The 13,951-nt window shown below is 34.7% G+C and overlaps 1 pseudogene; it reads left to right on the plus strand.

Annotated features, from left to right (window-relative positions):
* The window catches only part of LOC122213141, a 41,484-nt pseudogene that overhangs the window by 14,284 nt on the left and 13,249 nt on the right, over window positions 1-13,951 (plus strand).

The following is a 13,951-nucleotide window of genomic DNA, read 5'->3' on the forward strand; positions in this document are numbered from 1 at the left end:
TCAACACAAAGTAATTTCTCATTTTATTTTTGTATCCATGAGATCATCTGGAAACAGGAAATCCTTATTATTACAAAAACCTCAAACCTGTCTAGACCACTGTTTCTCAACCCATTTTTATGGTGAAAAGAAAATTTTTCCAATAACTCTCAGGCCTATACTTTTACAAAATGAAAGAAAAATAACATCAAAAAAGGCATGAGACAAAAATTTCTATTTTTAATGATTATATTCAACAGAAAAATTATTTTCTCAAGTTGCTATGAAAGTTTCTAGATTTTGTTTCCTTAACCTATTATGGACCAAAAAGAAAAAATTGAGAGTCCACACCTGCCAGAGGTCCACATTTTAAGTAACCAACTCCTAAGAATTATTCTCATGCATTTTTGTACCCAACTGTATGTTGTCTGGGTCAGGATTTGGGGGAAAAGTAGATAATTTTTCTTTTAATAAGTAGAATTGTTCAAGATTGAACTTGATGAAAGTCTGTATTGTTAATCAAATGGAGATTTGTAGTTATTGAATATCAGTTTTGGGGTAGTCAGTGAAAACATTATTTTTTAAGCTTGTGTAGATAGTATTTAATGTCTCTTTGTGGAAAACCAAAGGTTTTCCTCCAACAGCAACTTTAGATAAATCCAAAGTACCTAAAACTCCAACCGTGCCTGACAGAAGCTTAAAATTTTTCTTTTAGCCCACAAAATATGACAGATGTAATTTATCTAGTACTTGGGTGCCTTAAGCCTAAAATGATGTCAGTTTTAAGGGATAGCATTTCCTGGTGAAACTACCAGGATTTGAGTGTCTTGTAAAATCAAAAGCAAGCAAATAAACAAAAAACCAAACTGACCGGTGCTATGATTTTATTTATCCATCTGAAAATTAAATATGTGTCAACCAGATGTTTTAGGCCGTTTTGACTTTTTTCGGGAGTGGGGGGGGGTGCTGTAAAATGAGAGAACAGAATCACATACTTCTTGAAGTCACTATTGGTTTCTGACATTTTTGCTTCTCTACCTTCTAAGGCATATGTTTTGTTGAAGAAAACCATCTTATGCATTTTAAATCTAAGTTAAAGATACAGGTGGCTATGGATGGCAATGACCCTATTTGAGACTAAACGCCTCTGTTGTAAAGTCATCTCCATATGATATTTTGATCCAGGTTCTGCAAAAACCCCAGGTCAATAACAAATTCACCAAATGTGTCTAGCGATGCATACTGAAAGGAAAATTCTTTCCTCTCTTCTTGCTTGTAGTTTTACCAAGCTGTCAGAGTATCAGGCAATGACCACCATTGGACAAGCTCTATGCACAATTCCTTTGAATTTCATGGGGGCTATTGGATCGTAACATGGGGTATGGTAATTTGTGTTTTTTTGAAATCAGGATGGTCTGCCTTTGCAGTCCCACCAGTGGGCTCCCGGGGAGCTGTGAGATAATGACGGTTGTAAATGTTTAATACTGCTGAAAAATTTAAAACTGGTTTTTCAACTTGTCAGAATTTACGGTATTTGAAATCGTGTTTGAACATGATTCTTGCGGCTCTTTCCTTAAACTCCCCAGCTCTGATAATATTTGCCTCTGCGGCTTTGCCACTAGAGACCGCATACCATATTTCTTTCCTGCTCCCTTCACACGCCACACATCCCCTTCTTTTGGTTTGTCTCTTATTGAGAAGGAATTCGTTATTCCTCAGAGTGAATCTCTGATGTGCGTGTGGAAAATATCCACTTTTTTGGTTGATTACTTGCTCTTATATTTCGCAATTTTCCCCCAGCTTCATTGAGGTGCTGACAATGAAAAAATTGTGTATATCTGAAATATGCAACGTGATGTTTTGATATGCGAATACATTGTGGAGTGATTACCACAAACTAATTACCATATCCATCAACTCACAGTTACTGTGTGTGAGTGTGTGTGTGTGTGTGTGTGTGTGTTCGGTATGTATCTTTTGACCAATATCTCATTTCCCCCACCCTGGCAACCACTGTTGTACTCTCTATTTTGGAGTTCAACGTTTTTGATTCCACATAAAAGTGAGATCATCCAGTATTTGTCTTTCTGTGTCTGGTTTAGTTCACTTTAATACTATCCTCCACGTTCATCCATGTTGTTACAAATGGCCTAATTTCCTTCTTTTGAAAGGTTGAAATAATATACTAGCGTGTGTGTGTGTGTGTGTGTGTGTGTGTGTAGTATCTCACTTCATATATTCATAGATATATAAATATCTATCTATATATATTTAGATATATTTAGATATATTTTTAATATATATATTTATTTATATATAATATATAATATTTATTTATATATAAATATATTTTATTTATATATATTTACGTTTATTATAAATATATAAATATATATTTATATAATTTATAAATATATATTTATATATTTATATATATTTATATATATTTATATATATTTATATATATTTTAATATATATTTATTTATATATATTTATATATATTTTAATATATATTTATTTATATATAATATATAATATTTATTTAAATAAATAAATATATTTATAAATATATTATATTTATAAATATATTTATTTATATTTATAACTATTAAATATATTTATTTAAATAAATATATAATATTTATTTATATATATAAATATATTTATTTATATATTTATAATAAATATAAATATATATAAATAAAATAAGTATATTTATTTATATATATTTATATAATTTATAAACATATATTTATATATTTATATATATTTATATATATATTTATATATATAAATATATAGATAGATATTTATATATCTATGAATATAAAATATTCAAAAATATATATATATTTATACTGCTTCATATATTCATAATATGTATATATATATTCATACATATATATATTTCTTTACCTATTTCTTCATCAACTTACATTTAATTTGTTTCTGTGTCTTGGCTACTGTGAAAAATATTGTAATGCATCACATTTTATATATCATTGAATTTCTCTCTTTCAAGTTTTCAACTCTATGACTTTTAGAAAAATTACTGTGCCGTGAAGCCATCACAATGAAGCAATATTAAGCACAATTAAGCAGATTTTCAAACAATGAGATAACTTAGTTTCATTTTCTTTTTTTTTTTTTTTTAATTTTTAATGTTTATTTATATTTGAGAGAGAGAGACAGAGTGCGAGCAGGGGAGGGGCAGAGAGAGAGGGAGACACAGAATCCAAGGCAGGCTCCAGGCTCTGAGCTGTCAGTGCAGAACCCTATGGGGGGCTCGAACTCACGAACGCTGAGATTATGACCTGAGCCAAAGTCGGACGCTTAACCAACTGAGCCACCTTGGTGCCCCTACCTAGTCTTATTTTCAAGTAACCCCAATTTTCATGCTCTGCCTCATGCAAACAATAATTTCTTTCCTGTCTCTGCAGATTTGCCTTTTCTGGATTTTCATATAAATGAAATCATAAAATACGTGTTATCCTGTGTCTTACAATTTGAATTACCATAATACTTTTGAGAGCAATTCACGTGGTAGCATGTGTCAGTGTTCTGTTCTTTATTTCTCTATAACATTCCATTGTATTGATATACTATGTTTGGTATAACCATTTGCTGGTTCATAACCGTTTGGGATATTTCCGATTTTTGAGCATCATAAATAATTTTTCTAAGAAGATTTGTATGCAAATTTTGTATGGCTATCTACTAAGTTTTGCAACGGGTAAGTGAAACTCTTCAGACTTGGTTCTTTGAAAACCTGCAACTAGTTGAAAACATACTCAACATTATATGTTATTGGAGAATGGCAAATAAAGCGACGATGAGATATTACTACACATCTAGCACAAAGGTGAAAATTAAAAATAATGTCAACACCAAGTGCTGGTAAGGAAGTAGAGAATAGGAATTCTCATCCATGGCTGGTAGTAATGCAAAATGATACAGACGGAAAGAAAGGGTGGCCGTTTCCTGCAAAACTCGATATACTCTTACCATATGATCTGGCATTAATGCTTCTTGCTATTTCAGCTTCAAAGAAGATGAAAATTTATGACCCACATAAGCCTGCACATAGATGTTTGTAGCAGCTCTATTCATAGTTGCAAAAGCTAGGAGTCAACCAAGATGGGCTTCGGCAGGTGAGTGGATAAATAAATTATAGCACACCCAGACAATGGAATAATTTTTCACTGCTCAAAGGAAATGAGTGGCCCAGCCATAAATGCAACAGGGAGGAACACACATGCATATTACGAAGTGAAAGAAGCCATTCTGAAAGGCTGCATACTGTATGAGTTCAACTGTAGGACATTGGAGAAGAAAACAATACTATAGAGACAGTAAAAAATAACAAGTAACTAAGGGTTAGGGAAGAATACCTAGGCCGAAACTGTAGAATGTACACCGGGAGTGAACCCTAATGTGGACTATGGCCTTTGGACGATAATAATATCATGTGTCAATGTAGGTTTTTCTGTAGGAAGAAATGTACCCCCTCAATGCGGGCTATTATAGTAGGAGAGATAAGGGGTGGGGGTGGGGGCTGGTGGTGTTTGGAAATGCTAGAACTTTTGCTTCATTTTCATCTGAATCTAAAACTGCTCTAAAAATAGTCCACTGAAATTCAAAACATAGATATATTTTCATTTCTTTGGACTTTTGCATTTCCACGTAAATTTTGGGATCTTGCTTGCGAGTTTCTGCAAAAAAAAAAAAAAAAGTTTTGTTGGAACATTTATAGAATATTTATAAGATCCTTTGGATTTAATCTCCACTTTTTGAAACCTACTTGTTGAATCTATGGACCAAATTGGGAGAAATGACACCATTGCACTTCTGGGTTTTCCAATCCAAGAACGTGCGCCTCTCTATTTATTTTGAACTTCTTTATTTTACTGCTGTAATTCTTTTTTTAATTTTTTTATTTCTCAGGGTACAAGTCTTACGCTTCTTTTGTTACATTTATTCATGAGTATTTTATTCTTTCTGATGTGGTTGTGAAAAACCGTATTCCTAATTTCGTATTGGTCATTGCTGTAAATAGAAATGCGATTGGTTTTTCAGTATCGTCCTAATATTCTAAAGACTCATTCTACACGTATTTTACTTCTAATTCTTTTCATGATGCCCTCAGACCTTTTATATCCAAGATCATGTTGTCTGTGAGAAAAGATAGTCCTACCCCCTCTTTCCAATCTAGGTGCTTTGTCTTTCTTTTTATTGCCTCATTGGACTAGCTAGCCCTTTCGGTACGTGTACGAGAAGTGGCCGGGGCAGACATGGCTGCCTCCTTCCTGATTTTAGGCAGAATATCTTCAGTCTTTCGTCACTAAGTACAATGCTCGCGGTGGATGTTGTGAAAGGAGTTACCGCCTGTGAAAATCATAAATGTGCATTGGGTTTTTGTCCAATGTTTTACCATGTCTATAGAGATAATCATGTGGTTTCTATTCTTTGTCCTACTAATATTACATTGATATTTGCATATCCTATGTTCTATTGAAAATAATGTGTTTTCTGTTGTCATTGATTATCATGTTTTTTAGATACTAGTCAAGTTGAGTGTGTTTTTCGAGTTGTCTGTATTTTTTTTCTGATTTTTTTGACTAGATGTTCTATCGATTATTGAAAGTGGAATACTGAAATCTTCAACTATTTTTGTTGAACTGTTTCTCTCTTCAGTTCTAAGTAGCATGTATTTTGGGGCTCTGTGGTTAAGTAAACATATGTAATTATTCCGGCTGAATGGAATTTTTTATTAGTATAAAATATCTGTCTTTACCTCTAGTAATACTTTGTGTACTATAATTTTTGCCTTAAAATCTACTTGTATATTAGTATAGCCATTGCAAATCTCTTATAATTTGTATGGCATATCTTTTTCCCAGCCTTTTACTTTGGAATTATTGGTATTTGAATCTCATTTGTCTTTTGTGTACAGTCTGTAGTTGGATTCTGTTTTTTAATCACGTCGTTAGATTGCCTTTGAATTGGAGTACTTAATCCATTTATTTAGTCTAATTATATGACTGGGTTTTGCAGTTTGCTTTCTATGTGTTTTATGTCTTGTGTGTTTCTCTATTCTTCCATTATTACTGTATTTTGGGTTGAACAGGTATTTCTTTGTCGGACACTTAAATTTAAAAAAATTTTTTTAACGTTTATTCATTTTTTGATAGAGACAGAACATGAGTGGGGGAGGGGCAGAGAGAGAAGGAGACCCAGAATCCGAAGCAGCCTCAGGGCTCTGAGCTGTCAGCACAGAGCTGACACGGGGCTCGGACCCACGGACCGTGAGATCACGACCTGAACCGAAGTTGGATGCCCAACAACAGAGCCACCCAGGCGCCCCTCTTTTTTTTTTTTTTTTTTTTTTTTTTTTTAGTATGTTGTCTTATTTTCTTAGTGGCTTCTCTGGATATTGCAATATGCATCTTCACCTAAAACAATCTATTTCAGACTAATGCTAATTTGATTACATAGTACATAGAAACTGCTCTAATATCTTTCTCTTACTTATCCCTTTCCTGGGCTATTATTATCATACAGATTACATCTCCATACACTGTTAAGCCCATCAACAGTTTTATACATTATACATAGTTTTTGTGGTTTGGTTTGTTTCTTGTTTTGTTTTGCTGTGAATGTCTCATAATTTTTTGTTGAAAAGCAAGGCTGTTAGGTACTATAGCAAATCTGAAATGAGTTCTCACCCTCCCATGAGGTTTGTTCCTAACACTTTTTTTTCCCCTCTTGTTCTGTTCCTTTGCTTAACAGAATTCCAGAATGGATTTTATAGGTTCTGTACTCAAGGCTGTATGAAGCCACGGAGTTCTCCGATCATTTTTATTTTTAAAGTGCTATTTTTAAAGCCTGGCCTTCTCAGGGGCTGCCTCTCAGTCAGCATAGTTTGATGATTAGTCAATAATGGGTCAGAAGAGTCCCTTAAATGCCTTGACCCGATAAGTATCATACACATTGGCATGGGGATTTGTGCTTAAAGGCTCAACTTCAAACTTTAGGATGGTAAAAAGCTAACGTAAGTCATTTTTGGCTGTAATTTCCTGTTATGCAGGACATTAAGGCCAGCCATTGATAAGTTATCAGGCTCTATCTCTGGTCTTTTTTGGGCATATTCCTACCGCTGCTTATATATGTGTGGCTGTATCAGTCAGCTCAGGCTGCCACAGTCAATGACCACAGACTTGTGGCTTAAACCACAGACACCTATTTTCTCACAGTTCTGGATGCTAGCAGTTCATGATCACGTTACAGGTAAACTCAGTTTCTGAAGAGAATTCTCTTCCTAGGTCATAAGCAGCCACCCTCTTGTTCTGTCTTCGCATGGTCTTTCCTCTTTGTGTATAGAGAGATCTCCGGTGATTCTTCCTTACCCTATAAGGACGCCAACCCTGTAGGTTTAGGGCTCCACCTCATTCAGCCTTCCTCGCCTCCTAAGAGCTCTATCTTCAAACATAGTCATGCTGGGGATTATAGTTTCAACGTATGAATTTGGTGGTGGTGGGGGGGAACAATTGACTCCATAGCAGCAGAATGCGTTCAAGCGTTTCAAGATCATACATAATCATCTATTTCTTATCTCTGAAGATGTTTATCTAAGTTTTTGCTGGCCTGTTATCTGTTCCACAAAAATTCACAGCCTTAGACAACTGTGATTACTAATACCTTGGGGAAAGAGCTGAATCCTTGGGGCAGAGATCTGAATCATGTCCAATAGTGACAATGCCCCGGGAATAGAGTCTCCTCAGAAGATGCTGGTAGTGTTACCAAAATATACAGGGCTTTGGGCTGGGGCTTTATAAAGGTATGTGACACAGGTCTCCCTGTTTTCATGACCATCACAGCACCATTCCGAAGGTAGAAATGGTGCAAACCTCAATAAAAATACCGCACGTCTTGTTGTTCTTGCCAAGATGCAGCAGCTCTTCTGGAATGAAGGTTTCTAGTTTACTCTGTGCTTTTGGTTAAACTTTAGAGTTCAAAGATGATAGTTTTTTTTTTGTTTGTTTTGTTTTTTTTTTTTTTAATATCGCCGTTGTTTCTGTGGGGCCGAGGAATGAATAACATCCTCACTCCATTATTCTAGAAGTCTAATCCCTCTTATTTTGCTCATTGGTTAAACTAACAAAATGATGTACAGGTTTGTTACCGTTACTGTTAGTATTTGCCATGAGTGTTTTTTTACTAGAACAAAATTAATTTTGCTTATTTTAAAATTGGTACCTCTTTCTGCCTTATTACTATTAACGTTCTTTATAAAAAGTGATGAAAACGTACATTTTGATGAAATTCTATATTATAATTGTGTTTCAATTCTAGAACAAAAAGATATTTAGTATGTTCAGATTCTAGTCGGCATGTAAAAAGCTTGGAATTCTTCACTTCATCCTAACAAAAAATAAAAAGCTCAATGTACTGAAAATTCAACAGCTTTTCTGAGAGCTATCAGGGGTCAGTTGAGATCACAGAACAAACAGCTGCCCCTAAAATTGGAGAGACATACAGGCTAATACTGGGAATCACAATTTATTAGAGCTGGACCCCAACCAGGGAACCAAAACTTCAGTAGGGACCAGTGTTGGGGCGGGAATATCTGAACTGTGATTAACAAATTCCTGGAGGATCGGTGTGGGCAAGTCTGGGAGTTAAAAACTCCGGGGGGGGGGTCCCCCACACTTTTGTGAGTTGAATTTCCTAGAGCTCTACCAGGTTTTGACAGTAAATAGCTGAGAAAGCTGAGAAACATCCCCCTGGGCTTTAGGCAGGGGAGTTGAAAAATAATATGTGGAAGTATGCCAGAACATTCTGTTCTTCTTAAAAAAGATTGTTCTCAAGATAAATTATTTTGCCAGCACCTATTTCCAAAGTCTATTGGGGTTTTATCAGAATCTAACTACTTAGGGGAATGGAAAGACCCAACTCCAGTCATCTTAGCCTCCTCAAGCCATCCTGCATCACTTCAGGTAGGAGGCAGAACTGAGATGTACTTGTAAAGTTCACAACCCAGGGGCACAGGCTTCCTAAGAGATTGAGATCTCATCATTGGACTACAGAATGCTTTCCCTCTCCATAGGCCTCACCACCACCTCAGTAAAGACCTATTCAGTAGTGTTCCTTTCACCTACTATATCACGTACAGTTTTCCACAAAAAATTACAAGGCTTACCAAAAGGCAAAAGACACAATTCGAAGCCACAGAGTAAAGATCAGAATAAGACTCAGCTATGGAAGGGATGTCGGAATTACCAAACATTTAAATTAAAACAACGATGAAAAATGTAACAACATGCAAGGTTGGGTGATGATGTAAGCAGAGAGATGGAAATTCTAAGAAAGACTTTTTAAAAACTGCTATACTAGAAATAGAAACACTATTAGTAAGTAAAGCTGAAAGAGTTCATCCTCATGAGAACTAGTTTATGATAAATAATAAAGGGAGTTTTTTGAACTGAAATGAAAGGATACTAATCAATATTGTAAAACATGAATTTGTAGAACTCACCAGTAATGATAAATATATAGTCGAAGTCAGATTTCCTAATTTTATAATGGTGGTACACATATTATTTTCCACTGTATTTTAAAAGTTGATGAACAAACAAACAAAGAAAAGAACAACAACAAGAAAAAAGTTAAATAACATATTAAAATTCAGTATAATTATTTTTATAATTGGGTACCCAATATAAAAAGATGTAAATTATACTATTGATAACCTAACATGTGAAAGGGGGAGAAATAAAAATATAGTTCTGCTATGATATCAAAGTTAAGTTGTTTTCAGCCTAAATAAGATGATATAGTAATAAAGCATTTAATGTAACAAACATAAAATGGTATTTTATGTGACATAACAAAAGAAAAGCCTATAGTAGATACACATAAGGTGAATATAAGTGAATGAAAGCATACTGCCCAAAAAGTGATCAAATCCTAAGGACGATAGTAAGAGAGGAAAAAGAAAGAAAGGAACTTGAAACAGTCAAAAAGGCAATTAAGAATGTTGCAATAGTAAGTTTTTATCTATAAATAATTATCTTAAATGTAAATGAATTAAAGTCTCCAAACAAAAAAGAAGGAGTGGCTAAATGGAGAAGAAGAAGAAGAGCAAGAAGAAGAAGAATGAGAAGAATGAGCAGGAGAAGGAGAAGGAGGAGGAGGAGGGAGAGGAGAAGGAGAAGGAGAAAAAGAAGGAGAAGGAGAAAGAGAAGAAGGAGGAGGAGGAGAAGAAGAAGAAGAAGAAGAAGAAGCAGAAAGTGAAGGAGGAGGAGGAGGGGGAAGAAGAGGGGGAGGAGAAGAAAAAGAAAGAGGAGGGGGAAGAGGGAGAGGAGGAAGGAGAAGAGGGAAGAGAAAGAGAAAATTAAAAAAGGTCCAATGATCTGCTGCCTGCATTAGACCCATTTTAGATTTAAGAACATGCATACTCTGAAAACAAAAATGTAGAAAAAGTACTCCAAACAAATGGTAACTGGAAGAGAGTAGGAGTAGCTATACCTACAGAAGAGAAATAGACTTTAAGTTAAAATGGTCAAAAGGGACAAGGAAGATCGTTATATAGAGATAAAACAGTCCATTGGTCAAGAAGATATAACAAGTATAAATGTTTATGCATCCAACATGAAAACATCTAAAATATAAAGCAAAAACTAACAGAACTGAAAGGAGAAATGAACACCAAGACAGTAATAGTAGGAAACTTTAGTAGGAGACTCCACTACAAACATTGGATACATCATCCAGGCAGAAAATCAATAGGAAAAAGCAGATTTGCACACTATAGATGAAATGGACCTAACAGACATTCCTATCTAACAGAACATGCAACGGCAGCAAAATACACATTCTTCTCAAGCACACGTCACGTTCTTCAGGATAGATCATATTTTAGGTTACAAGATAAGTATTAAAAAGTCAAGAAAATTGAGACTATATCAAGTATCTTTTACAGCACTCAGGATATGAAACAAGAAATCAATAATAGGAGGAAAATTCACAGATATGTAGAAATTAACACACTTCTGAACAACCAGAAGATCAAAGAAGAAATAAAAAATTATCTTGAGATTAGCAAATGTGGAAACACAATATTCCCAGTCTTATGGGACATAACAAAAGTAGTGCTCAGGGGGAAGTTGATAGGTTTAAATACCTATATTTATAAAAAGAAAGATCTCAAAATAAACAATCTAACAATATACTTAAGTGAACTAGAGAGAGAAATAAACTAAGTCCAAAGTTAGCAGAAAAAAAGAAATTATGAAGATCATAATAGAAACAAGTAAAATAGAGAATAGGAAAACAGTAGATAATGGCACCTGGGTGGCTCAGTCCATTGAGTGTCCGACTCTTGATTTCAGTTCAAGCCATGATCTCACAGTTTGGGGGGTTTGATCCCTGAGTTCTGACAGCACAGAGCCCACTTGGGCATCTCTCTTTTTCTGTCTTTCTGTCTCTGTCTCTCTCTCCCTTTCTCTCTGCTCCCCTCACCACCTCCCCTGATCATGCATGTGCTCTCTCTCTCTCTCGAAATAAATAAATAAACTTTAAAGACAGAAAAAGAAAATGTCAATAAAACTGAGTTCATTTTTAAAAAGATAAAATTGACAAAACTTTAGCTTGACTAACTGAGAGAGAGAGAGAGAGAGAGAGAGAGGACTCACATAGAATCAGAAAGGAAGTAAGAAACATTACAACTGATATCACAGAAATATGAAGGAACATGAGACTAGTATGAATATTGATATGCCAACGAATTGGATAACCTAGAAGAAAAGGATAAACATACAACCTACCAAGACTAAATTGTGAAAAAAATGGGAAATCCGAATAGATTAATAATGACTAAGGGGATGGGATCAATTATCAAACCTTCCCCATGAAGAAAAGCCCAGGATCTAACAGCTTCACTGGTAAATTTTACCAAACATTTAAAGAAAAATTAGCACAAATCCTTCTCAAAATCTTCCCCAAAATTAAAGACGAAGGGAGACTTCCAACTCAATTTATGAGGCCAATGTTACCCTGACAAAAAAGCAAGATAAGGCCACAACAAGAAAAATGAATCACAGTCTCGTATTCTGATGAATAGGGATGCAAAATTCTCCACAAAATATTAGCAAGGTAAATTCGGCAGTATATTAAAAGAATTATGGGGCGCCTGGGTGGCTTGGTGGGTTAAGCATCTGACTTCGGTTCCGGTCATGATCTCGTGGTTCGTGCGTTCGAGCCCCGCATCGGGCTCTGTGCTGACGGTTGTGAACCTGGAGTCTGCTTCCGATTCTGGGTCTCCCTCTCTCTCTCTGTCCCTCCCCTGCTCGTGCTCTCTCAAAAATAAGTAAACGTTAAAAAAAAAAAAGAATTATACGCCATGATCAAGTGGAATTTATCTCTCAGATGCAAGGATGGTTCAATACAAATGAATACATGTGATACATCACATTAACAAAGGATAAAATTATATGATAATATACACAGAAATAAGCATTAGGCAAAATTCAGCACTTTTCCTGATTAATAGCTCTCAACAAATTAGGTATGTAAGGAATGTACCCCAACATAAAAAAGGCCACATATGGCAAGCCCACATCTAACATACTCACTAGTTACAGGTTAAAAGTTTTTCCTCTAAGATCAGAAACATAATTGGGATATTCATTTTCCTTTACCATTGGACATAGCACTGGAAGTCTAGCCAGAGAAATTAGACAAGGAAAATAAATAAAAGGCATCCAAATCAGACAGGAAAAAAGCATAATTTTATCTCTTTATACATGATATAAAAACTGTTAGAATAAATTCAGTAAAGTTTCAGTATACAAAATTAACATAAAAATTAGTTGTTTCTATAAACGAACAGCAAACTATCGAAGAAATAAAGAAAATAATCCCATTTACAAAAGCATCAAAAACACTAAAATGTTTATGAAAACTTAAGAAAGGAGGTGAAAGACTATACACTGAAAACTGTAAGACATTAATGAAAGAAATTGAAAAAGGCAAAAATAAATTGAAAGTTGTCCCGTGCTCATCTATCAGAAGAATTCATATTGTTAAAATGTCCATTCTAACCAGAGCAATCTACAGAGTCAATGCAATCACTATCAAAATTCCAGTGCCATTTTCCACAGAAATAGAAAAAAATAATTCTTTAAAATTTGCATGGAACCACAAAAGTCCCCAAATAACCAAAGCAATCTTGAAAAAGAACAAAACTTAAGGGATCATATTTCATGATTTATAACTATAATACAAGCTACAGAATTCAAAGTAGTAAGATACTAGTGTAAAAACATTCATATGGACCAATGGAACAGAAGTAAGAGTCCATAAATATGACCATACCTATACAGTCAATATTTGGCAAGAGAGCCAAGAATACTCACTGGGCATGGATAGTCTCTTTGATAAATGGTGCTTGGGAAACTAGGTATTACATGGAAAATAATGAAATTGAACCCATATCTTATGCCACTTCCAAAAAGTACCTCAAAAAATAAAGACTTAAATGTAAAAACTTAAACTGTAAAGCTCCTAAAAGAAAACACAGGGAAAATTCTACTTGAAATTAATTTTGGAAATGATTTTTTTTTTTTTTGTATATGACACCAAAAGCACAAACAAGAAAAGCAAAAATAAAGAATTTGGACTTTGGAGCACCTGCGTGGCTCAGTCAGTTAAGTATTCAACTCTGGCTCAGGTCATGATCTCCTGGCCTGTGGGTTCGAGCCCTGCATCAGGTTCTGTGCTGACAGCTCAGAGCCTGGAGCCTGCTTGGGATTCTCTGTCTCCCTCTCTCTCTGCCTCTCTCCCACTCACATTTTCTCTCTCTTTCTCTCTCTCTCTCTCTCTCAAAAATAAACATTAAAAAATTTTTTTAAAAAGGTTAAAAAAAGAAATAGGACTACATCAAACTAAAAAGCTTCTGAATAGCCAAAATTT

The sequence above is a fragment of the Panthera leo genome, chromosome A2 (assembly GCF_018350215.1).
Source record: "Panthera leo isolate Ple1 chromosome A2, P.leo_Ple1_pat1.1, whole genome shotgun sequence".
Taxonomy (NCBI): Eukaryota; Metazoa; Chordata; class Mammalia; order Carnivora; family Felidae; genus Panthera; species Panthera leo.